The sequence below is a fragment of the Neoarius graeffei genome, chromosome 9 (genome assembly GCF_027579695.1).
Source record: "Neoarius graeffei isolate fNeoGra1 chromosome 9, fNeoGra1.pri, whole genome shotgun sequence".
NCBI classification, from domain to species: Eukaryota; Metazoa; Chordata; class Actinopteri; order Siluriformes; family Ariidae; genus Neoarius; species Neoarius graeffei.
In genome coordinates this window covers 93,405,685-93,425,899 of record NC_083577.1, presented here as the reverse complement: position 1 = coordinate 93,425,899, position 20,215 = coordinate 93,405,685, and the positions used below count along the sequence as shown (strand labels likewise).

At 41.5% G+C, this 20,215-nt stretch overlaps 1 protein-coding gene across 4 annotated transcripts in view; it reads right to left on the bottom strand.

The window, feature by feature from the left end:
• zgc:113337 (uncharacterized protein LOC503741 homolog) overlaps window positions 1-20,215 on the bottom strand; it is a 66,518-nt gene that overhangs the window by 11,180 nt on the left and 35,123 nt on the right. The gene's annotated exons all lie outside the window — the stretch shown is intronic.

The window sequence follows — 20,215 nt, the reverse complement described above, 5'->3', positions numbered from 1 at the left end:
TGTATTGGAAATCACAAAATGGGCTCAGGAATATTTCCAGAGAACATTATCTGTGAACACAATTCACCGTGCCATCCGCCGTTGCCAGCTAAAACTCTATAGTTCAAAGAAGAAGCCGTATCTAAACATGATCCAGAAGCGCAGACGTCTTCTCTGGGCCAAGGCTCATTTAAAATGGACTGTGGCAAAGTGGAAAACTGTTCTGTGGTCAGACGAATCAAAATTTGAAGTTCTTTATGGAAATCAGGGACGCCGTGTCATTCGGTCTAAAGAGGAGAAGGACGACCCAAGTTGCTATCAGCGCTCAGTTCAGAAGCCTGCATCTCTGATGGTATGGGGTTGCATTAGTGCATGTGGCATGGGCAGCTTACACATCTGGAAAGACACCATCAATGCTGAAAGGTATATCCAGGTTCTAGAGCAACATATGCTCCCATCCAGATGACGTCTCTTTCAGGGAAGACCTTGCATTTTCCAACATGACAATGCCAAACCACATACTGCATCAATTACAGCATCATGGCTGCGTAGAAGAAGGGTCCGGGTACTGAACTGGCCAGCTTGCAGTCCAGATCTTTCACCCATAGAAAACATTTGGCGCATCATAAAACGGAAAATACGACAAAAAAGACCTAAGACAGTTGAGCAACTAGAATCCTACATTAGACAAGAATGGGTTAACATTCCTATCCCTAAACTTGAGCAACTTGTCTCCTCAGTCCCCAGACGTTTACAGACTGTTGTAAAGAGAAAAGGGGATGTCTCACAGTGGTAAACATGGCCTTGTCCCAACTTTTTTGAGATGTGTTGTTGTCATGAAATTTAAAATCACCTAATTTTTCTCTTTAAATGATACATTTTCTCAGTTTAAACATTTGATATGTCATCTATGTTCTATTCTGAATAAAATATGGAATTTTGAAACTTCCACATCATTGCATTCCGTTTTTATTTACAATTTGTACTTTGTCCCAACTTTTTTGGAATCGGGGTTGTAATATTGTCGTGTTATACAATATAAATAATTCATATGATTTGACCTGAAATATTTAACTTCATGTAAACCAATTTCTGATGGTTGAACCAAAGCAATTATTTCAGATTTTCCTAAATTAAAATAAATACTTTTTTTTTTTAAAGATTTTTGGGGGGGCTTTTTTCACCTTTATTGGATAGGACAGTGTAGAGACAGGAAATGAGCTGGAGAGAGAGATGGGGAGGGATCGGGAAATGACCTTGGGTCGGAATCAAACCCGGGTCCTCGGATTTATGGTATGGCGCCTTAGTCGACTGAGCCACGGCACCTCCAAATACATTGGTTTTATTACTTAATGTAAATAATCTTTGTTAAACCTGAATATTTTAAATTCATTTAAACAACTTTTGAATATGGGAGCAAACTATTTTTTTTATTCACTGGAATGAAAACAAATACATTAAATGAACAACAGCTTTGTTTCACTTTTTTCAGTGTATGATGTGAACAATACATTACATTAATTATTATGACACTGACTTTGACAAAAGAAGCAGCCCAACAGTGACACCTGATATAATCAGCTTTTATGACTGTTTATGTGAACCTTATGATGACTGGCATAAACCTCCATAAAGACTTATTCTAACACGTGCTGGCTATTTGTCAATTTTGACATCATGTGGACATAATCAGTGTTGGGCAGAGATATGTTACTGTAATTTGAATACTTTCTGCAGTAACGAGTAACATAATGGATTACAGTATAGCAATTAGTATAGCAATCCTCCAGGGTTGCTTCGAGTCTACTAACTGGACTAACCTCCTTTCCTCTTCTGATGACATAAATGAACAGGTGGATGTCGTCTCATCATACATCAACTTCTGTGAGGAAAACATTATACCCTCCAAGACTGTTACCATCTTCCCTAACAATAAACCCTGGGTTACCAAGGAGCTAAAAACCATTATCAATAAGAAGAAACGGATCTTCTTCTCTGGGTCAGAGATGGAGAAAAAAGAGGTTAATAAAGAGGTCAAGAAGGCTATTAAGATTGCCAAGCTGAACTACAAGAACAAAGTGGAAGAAAAGTTTTCTCATGGAAACCTCCGCTCAGCTTGGCAGGGCCTGAAGAGAATGGCGGCTGTTAACCTTCCTATCAGTAACAACTCTGTTAACATCCCTGGCAGTACACCAGCATATCTCCCCAATGACCTTAATTCCTTCTTCTCCAGATTTGAGATCAACAACTCCACCCAGTTAGAGGACATCAGATCCAACCTCATACCTGATGACCCTTGCATCTCTTTCCCCACCACTGATGTAGTGAGGGCCCTTAAGAGGTCTAAGGCTAACAGTGCACCTGGAGCCGATAACGTCAGTGGCCGGGTCCTTAGATACTGTGCGGACCAGTTAGGGAGTGTTTTCCAGAAACTGTTTCAGACCTCCATCAACACAGGAACTGTCCCCAAATGTTGGAAACACTCAACAATTGTCCCCATTCCCAAGAGAAGCCCACCCATGGCCCTGAACGATCTGCGCCCAGTGGCCCTCTCCTCCCAGGTGATGAAGGCTATAGAGAGGCTTGTCAGGCAATACATTCTCACTCTGACCAATTCACAACTTGATCCACTCCAATTTGCATATCAAAGCCATAAAGGTGTCGACGATGCCAAAGCCTTCATCATCGACACTATCCACAGACACCTGGAGCTTCCGAATACCTCCGCCAGACTCCTGTTTGTAGATTTCTCCTTGGCCTTTAATACCCTGCAACCGCATATTCTGGCAGAGAGACTCCACCGGAACTTCAACATGAGCAGCCAGCTCATTCTCTGGATCCTGGACTTTCTAACCAACCGAACCCAGCGTGTCCGGATTAACAATAACCTGTTTGATCTCCTCACCACCTCCACTGGCTCCCTACAAGGCTGTATGCTTTCTCCGCTGCTCTTCATTCTGTACACTGATGAGTGCAGATCAATGTACCCCAACTGTCACCTGGTTAAGTTTGCTAACGACACAGTTCTCCTGTCCTTCCTGTCCGGCCCCTCCCTCCATCATGGACCCACTCTTCAGCAGTTCATAGAGTGGTGTGACTCTTCCTGCCTGGAGTTGAATGTTAGCAAAACTAAGGAGATGGTGGTGACCTTCTCCAGCAGCCAAAGGGAACTGGCGGTGGCTGTCACCACCATGGTCCACAGTTTTCCGGTCGAGACAGTTGAGGAATATAAATACCTGGGAACCATTCTGGACTGCCAACTGAGGTTCTCTTCCAACACAGAAGGGATCCTGAGGAAGTGCCACCAGAGAATGTACCTACTAAGGAAACTGAACTCTTTTTCTGTCAGTCAGAACATCTTGTTGACATTCTATTATACATTCACTGAAAGTGTTTTAGCTTTTTCTATATGCTGCTGGCATTACTCCATTACTGTACAGGATAGGAACCACCTGCATAACATTGTCAAGGTGTGTTCTAAGATTATTGGACTTCCTGCTTGCCACCTGAATACTGTGTACGAGCAGCGGCCTGGCTCGTTGAATTCTTAAGGACTCGACTCATGCTTTGTTCCCAACATTTGAGCAGCTGCCATCTGGTCGCAGGTTCCGCTGTCCGGCCCGTAAGACCCAGAGGAGGAGATCAACCTTTGTTCCAAGTGTTATTCTCCTCCTGAACTCTAAGAAGTCTAAGACAGTTACAATAACTTAAGTCTTCTGTACAATACTCTAGTGCAATATCACATGTCCTGATGTGCAATATTACAATATCACCTTGTCACTTTAACTACAATGTCACTCTAATCATATTGTCACTTTAATTTTATCCACGCTTCATTTTATTTATTTGCCATATTTTATCTGCTGCTTTTTTTTTTTAAACTTTGTTACTGGCAGCAGGCCTGCCATTGTACATTGTACATAATACACTGTTTGGTTTTTTTGCCCACCCACTTCTGTGATTTTATTCTTTTTGTGATTTTATTCTCTTGCTCTTATTTTAATGTACTGCTCTTCGCCCTTCTAATTGCCCTTCGGGGATAAATAAAGTTTTGTCTGATTCTGATTCTGATTTATTACAGTTTCTAAAACAGCAATTATATTACAGTTACTAATCCAAGTATCACCTCATTACCTGAATGCAATTTGAATTTTGTCTGAGACATGCTATCTTACTATGACGTGAATGTGCATCAGGTCAGACAGTGATGGAGGATGAGGTCGTGGAAGAGAAATTCGCTTTCCAAAGTTGGAAATACTGCCATTATTTTGAATTTGTGACAACCAGAGAAGCAAAGAATATTGTGGTCCATTGTAAACTCTGTCAGTCTGCAAAGCAAAATGCGTTCAACTGCGAAAAATACATCATCGAATTTACTGAAGCATCTGACACGGCAACACAGCAACGTGAAACTTGTGGAAAAACACCCAGGTGCTGATAGAGCTGCATGCACTCCAGCTAAACAACAACAACTGGACTTCAGAACAGAACACAGTGGCAGAGAGAAGTAATGTGGAAAGGATGTGAATAAGCTCATTATTATTATTATTATTATTATTATTATTATTATTATTATTATTATTAACCAATAATTCAACAGGATAAACCCCTTCAGACAATGTCTGCTATCACTGGGGGTCCTGCATTAAATTATTACAATTGAAAAACAGATTACAAATTAAAAAGCAAAATACAACAACTAAAAATAACAGCTAAAAAAAAGTCTAAAATTTTTACTCTAAGAGATTTGTTAAACTAGAGAATGTTTTTGATTCTCCTTTTGAAGCCAGTTAATGATCTTTCTAACTTTGCTTCTACAGGTAGGGTATTAAATGTTTTCGGTCCCATATACTTAATCGATTTTCTGAAGAATTCTGTTTTAACTTGTGGAAGTTCAAGGTTTATCCCTTTTTGTTTAGTGTTGTACTTCGAGGAGATCCAGCAGAAAGTCATGGGGAGATCCTGAGGGGGCAAGTCATACAGGCATCTATGAACAAAGATGCATATATTCCGTTTTTGTCGGGTTCGCAGGTCTTTCCAGCCCAGTCATTCCAGATTGATGTCTTTGCTATGCTGCTCTTTCAGTACAATCTTGGCTGCTCTTATCTGCAGTCTCTCAAGTTTTTCTAGGAGTGTTGAGCTAGCTCTACTCCAGCAGATATCACAGTAGTCTAAGACTGGCAAAATGAATGCCCTGTAAATGGTGTTGGCTGCCTCTGTTGTCAGGTTTGGTCTGGCTCTTCTAAGGGCGCCAAGACACTGCAAAACCTTCCTAGCTAGATTGTTGATGTGCTCTTCGTATGTGAGTGCAGCATCAAGATGCACCCCAAGATACTTATATGATGTCACTTGCTTAAGTACTTGGTTTCCAGTTGCGATGTTCAGATTAGAAGAACGCGCCAATTTTTGGTGTGTCCCAAATAGTAAGCACTCGGTCTTTTTCAAATGAATTATCATCTCATTTTGGTCAAGCCAGTAGAGCATGTTGTTGAAATCCGCATTAAGCGTTGTCTCGATGCAGTTTGAGGTTGGTCCAGATGTGAAGATAACAGTATCGTCAGCATACATGAGAATAGAAGATCTTTCAAGGACACGCTGTAGGTCGTTAACATATAAAATGAAGAGGAGAGGGCCTAAGATGCTGCCTTGCGGAACTCCACTTGAGACATTTTGGGGGGCAGATGTTATCCCATTACAATATGCAACCTGTTGTCTCTGCATCAGGTAACTTGAAAACCATTTCAGCTCTTTATCTTTTATGCCATATTTAATGAGTTTGCTAAGCAACAGGCCATGTGGTACCGAATCAAATGCCTTTCTGAGATCAATAAATACGGCACCCATCAAGCATCCCTTGTCGGCGTTTGCTCTGATGGTTTCTGTTAGATGAATGACTGCGGCTTGTGTGGAATGTCCCTTTTGAAATCCATGCTGGTTATTACTTAGCAGATTGTTGACCTCCAAGTAACTCGTCAGTTGAAAGTGCACAGCCTTTTCCAGGACTTTGGAGACAATCAAGACTATATCATAGAAGAGATGTTTCCCGTTTCCACTGTTGACTCACCCACATTTTGATGCATTGGGAAAATACCCATGGAGAGCAACGCTGGGATGCTTCAGAGAAAGACGTTTGCTGACGACCTCGAGAGTGAATATGTGCTGATGGAATCTAATTTAAGGCCACACTCAGAGGGAAACAGGCAAAAAAAATTTTTTTTCCATTCTATGTCATTGTTCTATTTGGATATTAAAATCACAAAGAGATTGTTGTGTTTCTAGAACACTGATGTAATCTTGGTTAGTCTCATCTCTGTTCAACTAAACCTATTTAATGCTTCCCTGTATCTCATATATATACATACACCTTCTTCTTTGTTAGCTTGTAGTGTAATGTTACACATTGAAGTACAGTTAATGTTCTTAGATACAGTCCTGTTAAACTGTGAAAAGTCTTCTCCAGTTCATATGGATACAGAAGACTGATTGGACCCTGTGTCTCTGGGAGTGGGTAGAGGAGCCATCAGGCCAAATATGGGCCTTTAGCACACCTGTGAGGAATTTCTAAACCTCAATAGAATCTGTAAAATGAGCTAAGGAGGTTGTATGTCACTTTTTCGGGTGGGGCAAAAGTAATGTCATGAGTAATGTAACTAATTACTGATTACTTAGTATCAAAAGTAATTTGATTACTTTTTAAGGGCAGTAATTTGCAAAAGTAACTAATTACTCTTCTTGAGTAACTCGCCCAACACTAGACATAATACCTGAGTCAGGTGACATTCAGCTGACATAAGGTTATTATGTTCCAGGCTGAATTATGTTCAAGAGTCATAACAACTTACTGTAGTTCACTGGAAGGAGTTCTGCTCTGTTAGAATCACAAGACATATCAATCAGCAAAACTCTAACACTCATAACAGCAATGACATGAGCCTTTTTTTCATAAACCTGTCAGCCCCCTGACAGCCCCCTGTACTCTGATACCTCTAAATACAATCCAGTGCAATCAATTGCCTTCAGAAGTCGTCTAATTAGTTAATAGAGTCCTACTGTGTGTAATTTACTCTCAGCATAAATACACTTGTTCTGTGAAGGCCTCAGTGGTTTGTTAGAGAACACTGAAGAACAAACAGCATCATGAAGACCAAAGAACTCACCAGACAGGTCAGGGATAAAATTCTGGAGAAGTTTAAAGCAGGGTTAGGTTATAAAAAAATATCCCAAGCTCTGAACATCTCAAGAAGCACTGTTCAATCCATCATTCAAAAATGGAAAAAGCATGGCACAACTGCAAACCTACCAAGACATGACCGTCCACCTAAACTGACAGAGCGAGCAAGGAGAGCACTGGTCAGAGAAGCAGCCAAGAGGCCCATGATCACTCTGGAGGAGCTGCAGAAATCCACAGCTCAGGTGGGAGAATCTGTGCACAGGACAACTATAAGTCGTACACTCCACAAATCTGGCCTTTTTGGAAGAGTGGCAAGAAGAAAGCCATTGTTGAAAGACAGGCATAAGAAGTCCCGTTTACAGTTTGCCAGAAGCCATGTAGGGGACACAGCAAACATGTGGAAGAAGGTGCTTTGGTCAGATGAGACCAAAGTTGAACTTTTTGGCCTAAATGCAAAGCGCTATGTGTGGTGGAAAACTAACACTGCTCATCACCCTGCACACACCATCCCCACTGTGAAACATGGTGGTGGCAGCATCATGCTATGGGGATGCTTTTCTTCAGCAGGGACAGGGAAGCTGGTCAGAGTTGATGGGAAGATGGATGGAGCTAAATACAGGGCAATCCTGGAAGAAAACCTGTTGGAGGCTGCAAAAGACTTGAGACTGGGAAGGAGATTCACCTTCCAGCAAGACGATGACCCTAAACATACAGCCAGAGCTACAATGGAGTGGTTTAGATCAAAGAATATTCATGTGTTAGAATGGCCCAGTCAAAGTCCAGACCTAAATCCCATTGAGCATCTGTGGCAAGACTTGAAAATTGCTGTTCACAGATGCTCTCCATCCAATCTGGCTGAGCTTGAGCTATTTTGCAAAGAAGAATGGGCAAAAAATTTCAGTATCTAGATGTGCAAAGCTGGTAGAGACATACCACAAAAGACTTGCAGCTGTAATTGCAGCAAAAGGTGGCTCTACAAAGTATTGACACAGGGGGGCTGAATACTAATGCACACCACATTTTTCATATTTTTATTTGTTTAAAATTTTGAAGACCATTTATCATTTTCGTTTCACTTCACAATTATGTGCTACTCTGTGTTGGTCTATCACATAAAATCTCAATAAAAAACTTTTAAATTCGTGGTTGTAAGGTGGAAAAATGTGAAAAAGTTCAAGGGGTATGAATACTTTTTCAAGACACTGTATGTATATTTTCTCTCCGCAGCAATTAATGTGAGTTTATATTTCTGCGTATAACATTTTAAAAACTATGATGATGTCATGACACATGATGTAATGACAAAGTTATGTATATTTTTCTAACTCTAGAAAACACGAGCTTAACTGCACTACTGAGAAGATTTATATGAATATTTATGCAATGTCACAACACAATAATAACAGATTTATGAATATTGACTCTTAATTGCGCCTCTATTTACTCTTACAGACTCTTTGTTAGTGAGTTTGCTTGTGTGGATCTGTTTGACATGATCACTCTTATGTCAAACTGACATACCAGAAGTGTTATGATATGTCAAACTCTGCTGTCATAACGTTCTGTCTTTCTTTAAGTCAGCCTGAGAACTGTTATAACTGGTTTAAGTCAACAAAAATGTGTCACTTTTGTCATTTCGGTATTACATCACTAATTTGCAAAAGTAGTCTTAATGACAGATGATGCCGATTGGAATAAGGCTTTATCAATGGTTATAAATACAGGTTTATACTGAATCCATTGGGGATTATGCAGGTGTTATGTAGGCTTATGAATAAAGTGTTACACCATCATCTGAAACACAGCTCATGATTGTTGAAGTGGTTGGAAGAGAGTAAAAAAGCAGCAGTGTTGCTTTTCACCAGATAACACCTTCACACCACACACACACACACACACACACACACACACACACACACACACACACACACACACACACACTTCTGTTCAGTTATACTATGTGGTATCTAAGAGATCTCTGAGCGTTTTCTGTGTACATACCACAGAGTTTCTCACATTGGCTCAGTCGAATTTCCTGCGTTGTTTCTGCCATCCCTCACCTCAACACATCAAGCAGCAGAACTCGTATCTAACAGGAACAGGGTTAAGTTTAGCCCGGAGCGTGAGCCTGGAGACTGGGCGTACACACAGGAAAACACTCAGGGAGCACTACCAAGAATAATCAATCATGCCTTTGTCAGTAGATTGAGGATATACTACTCATTCTTTCAGGTTGAGCAGGAGAACATTTTGGAGGAAAAAGGGAAAAATGACGCCCTGTCATTTCAACAGGAACTGAAAACCGAGTGGGATGGCGTGTCCTAATTGTAAGGCAGTGTTCTCTGTAGGCTGACTTCATCACTCTGTCCTGAAACCAGGAGGTGACATTTATTTATGGAGAGTGTGAAGGATGTGTGCTACCAGGCCCACTGTCAGGAGAGGCAAATCAGGCAAATATTTGGGCACCCCACAACAAAATTTGGGGAATGTGGCCCAAAATGGCCACTCATATTCGCAACTATAAACTAGCTTCCACAGTACCATGCACTAATGCTGCCTAAAGCCCCATAAGTGGGGCCCCTGGAACCATCAGCACAAATACAACCCCGATTCCAAAAAAGTTGGGACAAAGTACAAATTGTAAATAAAAACGGAATGCAATAATTTACAAAGCTCAAAAACTGATATTGTATTCACAATAGAACATAGACAACATATCAAATGTTGAAAGTGAGACATTTTGAAATTTCATGCCAAATATTGGCTCATTTGAAATTTCATGACAGCAACACATCTCAAAAAAGTTGGGACAGGGGCAATAAGAGGCTGGAAAAGTTAAAGGTACAAAAAAGGAACAGCTGGAGGACCAAATTGCAACTCATTAGGTCAATTGGCAATAGGTCATTAACATGACTGGGTATAAAAAGAGCATCTTGGAGTGGCAGCGGCTCTCAGAAGTAAAGATGGGAAGAGGATCACCAATCCCCCTAATTCTGCACCGACAAATAGTGGAGCAATATCAGAAAGGAGTTCGACAGTGTAAAATTGCAAAGAGTTTGAACATATCATCTACAGTGCATAATATCATCAAAAGATTCAGAGAATCTGGAAGAATCTCTGTGCGTAAGGGTCAAGGCCGGAAAACCATACTGGGTGCCCGTGATCTTCGGGCCCTTAGACGGCACTGCATCACATACAGGCATGCTTCTGTATTGGAAATCACAAAATGGGCTCAGGAATATTTCCAGAGAACATTATCTGTGAACACAATTCACCGTGCCATCCGCCGTTGCCAGCTAAAACTCTATAGTTCAAAGAAGAAGCCGTATCTAAACATGATCCAGAAGCACAGACGTCTTCTCTGGGCCAAGGCTCATTTAAAATGGACTGTGGCAAAGTGGAAAATTGTTCTGTGGTCAGACAAATCAAAATTTGAAGTTCTTTATGGAAATCAGGGACGCCGTGTCATTCGGACTAAAGAGGAGAAGGACAACCCAAGTTGTTATCAGCGCTCAGTTCAGAAGCCTGCATCTCTGATGGTATGGGGTTGCATTAGTGCGTGTGGCATGGGCAGCTTACACATCTGGAAAGACACCATCAATGCTGAAAGGTATATCCAGGTTCTAGAGCAACATATGCTCCCATCCAGATGACGTCTCTTTCAGGGAAGACCTTGCATTTTCCAACATGACAATGCCAAACCACATACTGCATCAATTACAGCATCATGGCTGCGTAGAAGAAGGGTCCGGGTACTGAACTGGCCAGCCTGCAGTCCAGATCTTTCACCCATAGAAAACATTTGGCGCATCATAAAACGGAAGATACGACAAAAAAGACCTAAGACAGTTGAGCAACTAGAATCCTACATTAGACAAGAATGGGTTAACATTCCTCTCCCTAAACTTGAGCAACTTGTCTCCTCAGTCCCCAGACGTTTACAGACTGTTGTAAAGAGAAAAGGGGATGTCTCACAGTGGTAAACATGGCCTTGTCCCAACTTTTTTGAGATGTGTTGTTGTCGTGAAATTTAAAATCACCTAATTTTTCTCTTTAAATGATACATTTTCTCAGTTTAAACATTTGATATGTCATCTATGTTCTATTCTGAATAAAATATGGAATTTTGAAACTTCCACATCATTGCATTCCATTTTTATTTACAATTTGTACTTGTCCCAACTTTTTTGGAATCGGGGTTGTAACATCAGGACAGTGGTAAGTGGTTATAATTATGATTTTGTTAGGCCTTTATATTGTAGGGCCTCTATGGGCTTGGATAGGATCGCCACTGATACAACTCAAAGTACAAATCCCCCTAGACGTCTAGGAAACATGGCAAACCAAAGTATAAATGTGTGTGAATCTAATGTTAATTACTGTTTTTGCTTTATATCCAGTACTGTACAAAAGTCACCCTAATACAAATTGTATCTTAGATGTTTATTTTATGACTTCTGAATTCCTGAGACAGCAAAACATTTTAGATTCCCCCCAAAATTACACATTTTCAAACAAACAAACACACAAATGGCAACAAGAAAATTCTAAATGTTTGTCAGTAATGATAATGTAATTAGGGCACGAGCACTGGATGTGCTCCCCAACTTGGGGAGCTTCCCCCCAGACCCTTCACATATCCACGCAAGCCCTTGTCCTAGCTGTAGCCAAATACTGTGCCCCTGCCTGGAGCAGAAGTCCACACATGAACAAGGTAGATACTGCCATCAACACCGCCCTCCAGATAGTAACTGGTTGTCTGAAACCCACTCCTGTGTCCCAGCTGCCAGTCCTTGCTGGAATCACCCCGGCCAGTCTCTGACGGGATGCAGCTACCCTCATCCTGGCAAGAAAAGCCCAGAAGTATGACTGGCACATCCTGCACAAAGCCACAATAACACCAGCTCCACCAGGCAGGTTCAAGTCTCGCCATCCCTACAATAAGGCAGCACAAGAGATGCTACAGTCTATCCCTGAGGACTTGTCCAGAGACGCCTGGCTGGCAGCATCCTGGAAACAGACGTGGGAGACGGCTGGGCCCTCCCACATCCAATGATACATCAGGGACCCAGGAGGTGGTGTAAAAGGAGAAGACCTGCGACGCCACCTGTGGACCTCGCTGAACTGTCTACGCACTGGGGTCGGCTGCTTCACGTCATCTTTGAAGAAGTGGGGCCTATTGGACAGTGCGGCATGCGAGTGTGGCGAACCTGAACAGACTGCTGAGCACATAATCACCGGTTGCCCCCTATAGAGCCCACCCTCAGAAGCTGGCCTCTTTGACTTATGCAGCCACGTCCTCATCTCTGGTCCTGACACTGAGTTGGCCATCTGATGATATATGAAAGAGAAAGAGACTGGATGTGCATAGCCTCCGGTGTCCACCAGAGGGCACTGCACCAAGGGTTGAGGCCCTATTGCTCTCCCAAGGATTCTTATTATTATTAGGGTCTGAAAACTGGAGGTGCAAGGCCCTATTGTTTTCCTACAGATTGTTAATGATAATAATAATAATAATAATAATAATAATTATTATTATTATTATTAATACATAATTTTTTTTCTTCAAGACTTGGCCATTTTTGAGGTGGTTCCCATGGGCGAAAACTCATGAAATTTGGTACACACATCAGTCCTGGCCACCACTACTCAGGGATAGAGGCTTGGCCCTGGGTGTGTCTGGGGGACTCTATAGCACCCCCAGATGTCATCAAGGCTTTTGCCCAGTATAGAGTTTCACCTATCTGTGTCAAATTTGGTAGGTGTGTGTGGTGTCCCAAGACAAACAGAATTGTAATGCACATTGTATTGGCCATGCTGAATAGGAAGTGAGTTATTTTTGGTTTTGTGTATTTTGACATGTGTTACATTTTGACGTTCTCCTCCAAGGCAGTTTGTTAACAGATTCGGTATACCGGAGGTTCTCGGGCCCTTCATTGCTGCTTGCGGCTATATTTTCTCATCTCATCTCATTATCTCTAGCCGCTTTATCCTTCTACAGGGTCGCAGGCAAGCTGGAGCCTATCCCAGCTGACTACGGGCGAAAGGCGGGGTACACCCTGGACAAGTCGCCAGGTCATCACAGGGCTGACACATAGACACAGACAACCATTCACACTCACATTCACACCTACGCTCAATTTAGAGTCACCAGTTAACCTAACCTGCATGTCTTTGGACTGTGGGGGAAACCGGAGCACCCGGAGGAAACCCACGCGGACACGGGGAGAACATGCAAACTCCGCACAGAAAGGCCCTCGCCGGCCCCGGGGCTCGAACCCAGGACCTTCTTGCTGTGAGGCGACAGCGCTAACCACTACACCACCATGCCGCCCGGGGCTATATTTTATGCAATAAAATAAACCAACAACAAAAGGAAATTCCAGTGTGATGGAAGTGACATCTGGACTCACACTGGCTTACAAACCACCTCACAGCAGAGATACGCTTAGGATTGATGAGTCGATTTGCTCATGCTGTCACTTAACCTGTTACAAAGCTTAAAATCTCATGTACTGATTTAGATGTTTCGAATACACAGTGATTCGGGGCAGCCATGGCCTAAAGGTGAAAGAAGCAGCTTTGGGACCAAAAGGTTGTTGGTTTTATTCCCTGGACCAACAGGAAAATGTGTGGTTGTGGGGAGTGAATGAGCAGCACCTCCCCTCCCTCTACATGATGCATGGTTGAAGTGCCCTTGAACAAGGCACCAACCCCCATGTGTTCACTGCTTCAGATGGATTAAATGCAGAGAAAGACTTCTCTCTTCACTGTACATATGAGAAATAAAACCTTCTTCCATTTATCAGCATCCTGGATGTGACATTAAACAAAGAAATGTTTGTGTGAGACATGTTTTCCACAAACTGTGAATTTTACATCACAGAAAGCATCATATGTATGTAGAACATGAAAGACACACACAAAGTGTGGATTTCTTGGTTTGGGAAGGTACCATTAAAGAGAAAACTGGCATTTATAGATGAAAGAAAAAAAAACATGAAACCATCTAAAATGCTATTTGATCCAGAACAGAAAGTCATACAACTAATCAGCTTCTCCACAGTTATATATTCTGTACTCATGTATTCATGTATAAATACATATTTTACAGTATGTTAAATATATTACTGTTAAAATAAAATCTCCTCAGTTTAAATCATGCTTAAGGCTTCAAAAAAGACTAGAACCCAACCTGATTATTTCAGAGACACCTTTTACACACAAACACTTCAACACAATGGGGTTTAAAGGTCATTAAGGTAAAAGGAAATGAAATAATGGCCACAGGAAGTGGGCTCAATCATGTCCCTTCAGTGGGTGGAACTGGGTTTACAAGCTCACACTGGAAAATACTGCACTCAGGAAAATACTGCTGTGGCTCAGGAATCAGTAACAGGGTGGAATCAGTAGTGGAGCTCCTGTTACCTCACTGAAGCTGAACATGGTCCCAAAGCGTTCGATTCCTGGAACATCTGCAAAACAACTTCCTGTTCTCACTTACATTATAGCAGCTATAAACACTCATTTCATTACCAGTTTCTCTTTTTCCTCCCTCTTGAAGTTAATAAGACAAAATGACGCATGATGCTTGTTGTTACTGAGAAACTGCAGAATGTGTGAACTCCTCTGTCCTGAAGACGCTGGAAAAATTAAAGTTACAACTTCACCAAAACTCAAAGATGTTATGGTCAATTGTGGAAAGAGACATAACTCGAACTCATGAACTTGGCTTCCTGTGCCAGTATTCTGCTGGATATACACACTCCCCGGCCACTTTTATAGGAACTTGTTGTTGATTCTAAGATCCCTGTTCTTGGCTGCAGGAGTGGAACCCAATGTGCTCTTCTGCTGTTGCATGCTGAGATGCTTTTCTGCTCACCATGCTTGTAAAGAGTGATTATAGAAATCAAGCTCATATTCAATTTTAAATAACACAATACTGATGTTTGAACTTGGGATGAGTTCAGGAATCAGTATTTGGCAGAAGGACCCTGACATTTAATCACAGCTTTCATGCATCTTGCCATGCTCTCCACCAGTCTTTCATGTTGCTCTTGGGTGACTTTATGCCCTCCTGCTGCAAAAATTCAATCAGCTCAGCTTTGTTTGATGGCTTGTGACCATCTATCTTCCTCTTGATCACATTCCAGAGGTTTTCAATGGGGTTCAGGTCTGGAGATTGGGCTGGCCATGACAGCGTCTTGATCTTGTGATCCTCCATCCACACTTTGATTGACCTGGCTGTGTGGAATGGAGCATTGACCTGCTGGAAAACTCAATCCTCAGAGTTAGGGAACATTGTCAGAGCAGAAGGATCATGTGTCCTTCACAAACAAAAACCTTCCCCATTTCAGCCTTGCTGAAGCACCACCAGATCATCACCAATCCTCCACCAAATTTCACAATGGGTGGGAGACACTGTGGGTTGTAGGCCTCTCCAGGTCTCCATCTAACCATTAGACAACCAGGTGATGGGAAAAGCTGAAAATTGGACTCATCAAAGAAGATGACCTCACTCCAGTCCTCTATGGTTCAATCCTTATGGTCTTAACAAACCTCAGCCTGGCTTTTCTTTGCTTCTCATTGATGAAGGGCTTTTTTCTAGCTCTGCATGACTTCCATCCCACCTGGAGGAGTCTATTTCAAACAATCCTTACCGTGCACTTAGCCCCAACTGCCATTTGCCATTCTTTTTGTAGGTTACTTGATCTCATCCTACGGTTGTTGAGTGACATTTGAAGGAGTTGATTATCATCCCTGTCAGTAGAGAGTCGTTTTCACCCTCTGCCAGTCTGTAACTTTGTTGTCCCCAGTGTCTGCTGCTTGACCTTGTTCTTATAAACTGCCGTCTTTAAAATTTTGAGGCTGAAAGCAACCTGACACTCACTGTATCCCTCTGCCAGTAAAGCCAGAACCAAACCCTTCTTTTTCCCACTCAAAACTTTTCTTTTTAACTCTTTTGGTATGATGAATAGATATTTTTGTATTCCAATTAAATTTAAGGCAATACTAGCATTGCTTCTTCCATCCAAACTGGACTTAATGCAAAAGGATAGTGTTGACCACAGAAGTAGCTTTTATACTTTTTCTCAATTAAACAAGATCTGGTCCAGGTGATCACCTCATCAGTACCTCATTAAGTAAAGTGAGGTGTGCTTGTGTTGGAATTCCAGCACAGACACTGGAATGAAATGGCTGCCAGACATAAAGATGCTGGTTTAAGAAACAACTGCTCTCTTAATTTTTTTTCCAGAGCGTTATATGTACAGTGGTGCTTGAAAGTTTGTGAACCCTTTAGAGTTTTCTATATTTCTACATAAATATGACCTAAAACATCATCAGATTTTCACACAAGTCCTAAAAGTAGATAAAGAGAACCCAGTTAAACAAATGAGACAAAAATATTATACTCGGTCATTTACTTATTGAGGAAAATGATCCAGTATTACATATCTGTGAGTGGCAAAAGTATGTGAACCTCTAGGATTAGCAGTTAACTTGAAGGTGAAATTAGAGCCAGCTGTTTGTCATCCCACTGCTTGAAATCAGGTGTGAGTGGGCACCCTGTTTTATTTAAAGAACAGGGATCTATCAAAGTCTGATCTTCACAACACATGTTTGTGGAAGTGTATCATGGCATGAACAAAGGAGATTTCTGAGGACCTCAGAAAAAGCATTGTTGATGCTCATCAGGCTGGAGAAGGTTACAGAACCGTCTCTAAAGAGTTTGGACTCCACCAATCCACAGTCAGACAGATTGTGTACAGATGGAGGAAATTCAAGACCATTGCTACCCTCCCCAGAAGTGGTCGACCAACAAAGATCACTCCAAGAGCAAGGCGTGTAATAGTCGGCGAGGTCACAAAGGACCCCAGGGTAACTTCTAAGCAACTGAAGGCCTCTCTCACATTGGCTAATGTTAATGTTCATGAGTCCACCATCAGGAGAACACTGAACAACAATGGTGTGCATGGTAGGGTTGCAAGGAGAAAGCCACTGCTCTCCAAAAAGAACATTGCTGCTCGTCTGCAGTTTGCTAAAGATCACGTGGACAAGCCAGAAGCCTATTGGAAAAATGTTTTGTGGACGGATGAGACCAAAATAGAACTTTTTGGTTTAAATGAGAAGCATTATGTTTGGAGAAAGGAAAACTGCATTCCAGCATAAGAACCTTATCCCATCTGTGAAACATGGTGGTGGTAGTATCATGGTTTGGGTCTGTTTTGCTGCATCTGGGCCAGGACGGCTTGCCGTCATTGATGGAACAAGGAATTCTGAATTATACCAGTGAATTCTAAAGGACAATGTCAGGACATCTGTCCATGAACTGAATCTCAAGAGAAGGTGGGTCATGCAGCAAGACAACGACCCTAAGCACACAAGTCGTTCTACCAAAGAATGGTTAAAGAAGAATAAAGTTAATGTTTTGGAATGGCCAAGTCAAAGTCCTGACCTTAATCCAATCAAAATGTTGCGGAAGGACCTGAAGCGAGCAGTTCATGTGAGGAAACCCACCAACATCCCAGAGTTGAAGCTGTTCTGTACGGAGGAACGGGCTAAAATTCCTCCAAGCCGGTGTGCAGGACTGATCAACAGTTACCGCAAACGTTTAGTTGCAGTTATTGCTGCACAAGGGGGTCACACCAGATACTGAAAGCAAAGGTTCACATACTTTTGCCACTCACAGATATGTAATATTGGATCATTTTCCTCAATAAATAAATGACCAAGTATAATATTTTTGTCTCATTTGTTTAACTGGGTTCTCTTTATCTACTTTCAGGACTTGTGTGAAAATTTGATGATGTTTTAGGTCATATTTATGCAGAAATATAGAAAATTCTAAAGGGTTCACAAACTTTCAAGCACCATTGTACGTACAGTACACACACACACACACACACACACACACACAGTTATTTAAGGAATCACAATAACTGCAGCTGAACCCAGAGACCCACATTAATCCTTCTTCTGTACTCCAGAGTGACATTTCCATTTAAATTTCCTTTCAAAATCAGAACAAACTATTTTCACACATTGAAAAGAGCTCGGAGTGACTGGCACTAGGGCACAAATCCAGCTGTGGAGAATCACTGAAATCACACCAGAGCACTAAAGGTCAGTTCTCACAGAGTGATGCAGGGAAAAATGTGCTCTATGACTCGTTTTCCCAAACCCGTCCTCTCAGAACCACTTTTAAAAACAGAACTCAAGTCAGAAAAAAATAGACTTAGACTTTCTTTATTGTCATTCACAAGGGATCATTTACTGGGATCCAAAGTAAAGAAGCTGATCTGCATATGCTCTCCGGCATGTTGCTGGTGATTTACAAGGAAAAAATTGTGTAAACGATGAAGCAATAATGTACATGCAGGTTTCAGTGGGTTCTGCAGATCCGTACTGAACAGCTTCACACTGTTTCTTCCGTGTTTATTTAATGAGAACTTCACTCGACCCTTTTCACTTCAGTTCACTGAATTATCTGAACCATAATTTACCCACAAAGAGCATTTCAGCTTGTGTAGCGTTTTAACTGCTGCTTTAATAAAACAGTAATGATAAACACATTATGTTGTGATTTTTGTCTCCCAAACAAAAATCTGAGGGAGTTTCACACCTATTAGTCTGTTTGTCACTTTTGGATCAGCGTGAAATTGAATCTTTTGGTTCTTTTGCTATTTGGTTTAATGCTGCATTTAATTAAACAAAACAACAACAAACAGCACATTAGCTGAAGGGCGTGTCGAGCTGAAAACATCTTCGCAAATTTTTTTTCAGAAATATGATGCACAACACACTGCATGTTTGATTCACTTTCTGCACTCAGTCGATTTTGATTCCGATGCAGTGAGTTGATTCCAATTCAGTCTACAGTATATTCCATATTATTCTCTCCACATTCACTGGATATGAGCAATTGCACACTCTGATTGGCTACTCCACTACTAGGATATCAGCTCATATACTGTAAGTAGAGGAAAAACAAAATGGCGGAGCATGTTGCTGAACCAGCCGAGGACAAAATAAAAACTACTCGAAAACAAAACCCCAAAAATATACAAAAAACCCCAAAACAAAATATGGAACAAAAATATTTGATGGTAAGAACATATCTTTTTTTATTTTTCAAGAATTATTATCATCATGGGGCGGCACGGTGGTGTAGTGGTTAGCGGTGTCGCCTCACAGCAAGAAGGTCCGGGTTCGAGCCCCGTGGCCGGCGAGGGCGTTTCTGTGTGGAGTTTGCATGTTCTCCCCGTGTCCGCGTGGGTTTCCTCCGGGTGCTCCGGTTTCCCCCACAGTCCAAAGACATGCAGGTTAGGTTAACTGGTGACTCTAAATTGACCGTAGGTGTGAGTGTGAATGGTTGTTTTTCTCTGTGTCGCCCTGCGATGACCTGGCGACTTTTCCAGGGTGAACCCCGCCTCTCACCCATAGTCAGCTGGGATAGGCTCCAGCCTGCCTGCGACCCTGCACAGGATAAGCGACTACAGATAATGGACGGATGGATATTATTATTGCATTTTTCACAAATTGCTCGTCATTTTGCCGGTTTGTTTACATTCTAAGCGGAAATTATTTTGTTGGACGTTTTGTATAAAGTTTTTATTTATCAAATTTGCAAAAAATAAAAATGCTCCATTTCTCAAAATTCAGTGATTGTGGAGAGAATAAAACAGTTATTCCACTCAATCTCATTATACATGGATTACAGCTATCAGCTCATGTACGACTCAATTTCATGGAGTAACTGTTAAATATTTCTATATAATTGAATGATTCATGGTATATATCCTCAGGTGTCTTTATGTCTGTATATTGTGTGTGTGTGTGTGTGTGTGTGTGTGTGTGTGTGTGTGTGTATTATCCATGGATAATCTAAATACTGCTGTGTGTACAATGTACTGGACAGATCTCTTACACACGTGTGACTAATTGTATGATATGTATTATATAGTTTTATACATACACTTTGCCAATTTGCACAATGCTACTCTTTGCACTTCTGGTAGATGCTAAGCTGCATTTTATTGCTGAGTACCTGTACTGTGCAATGAC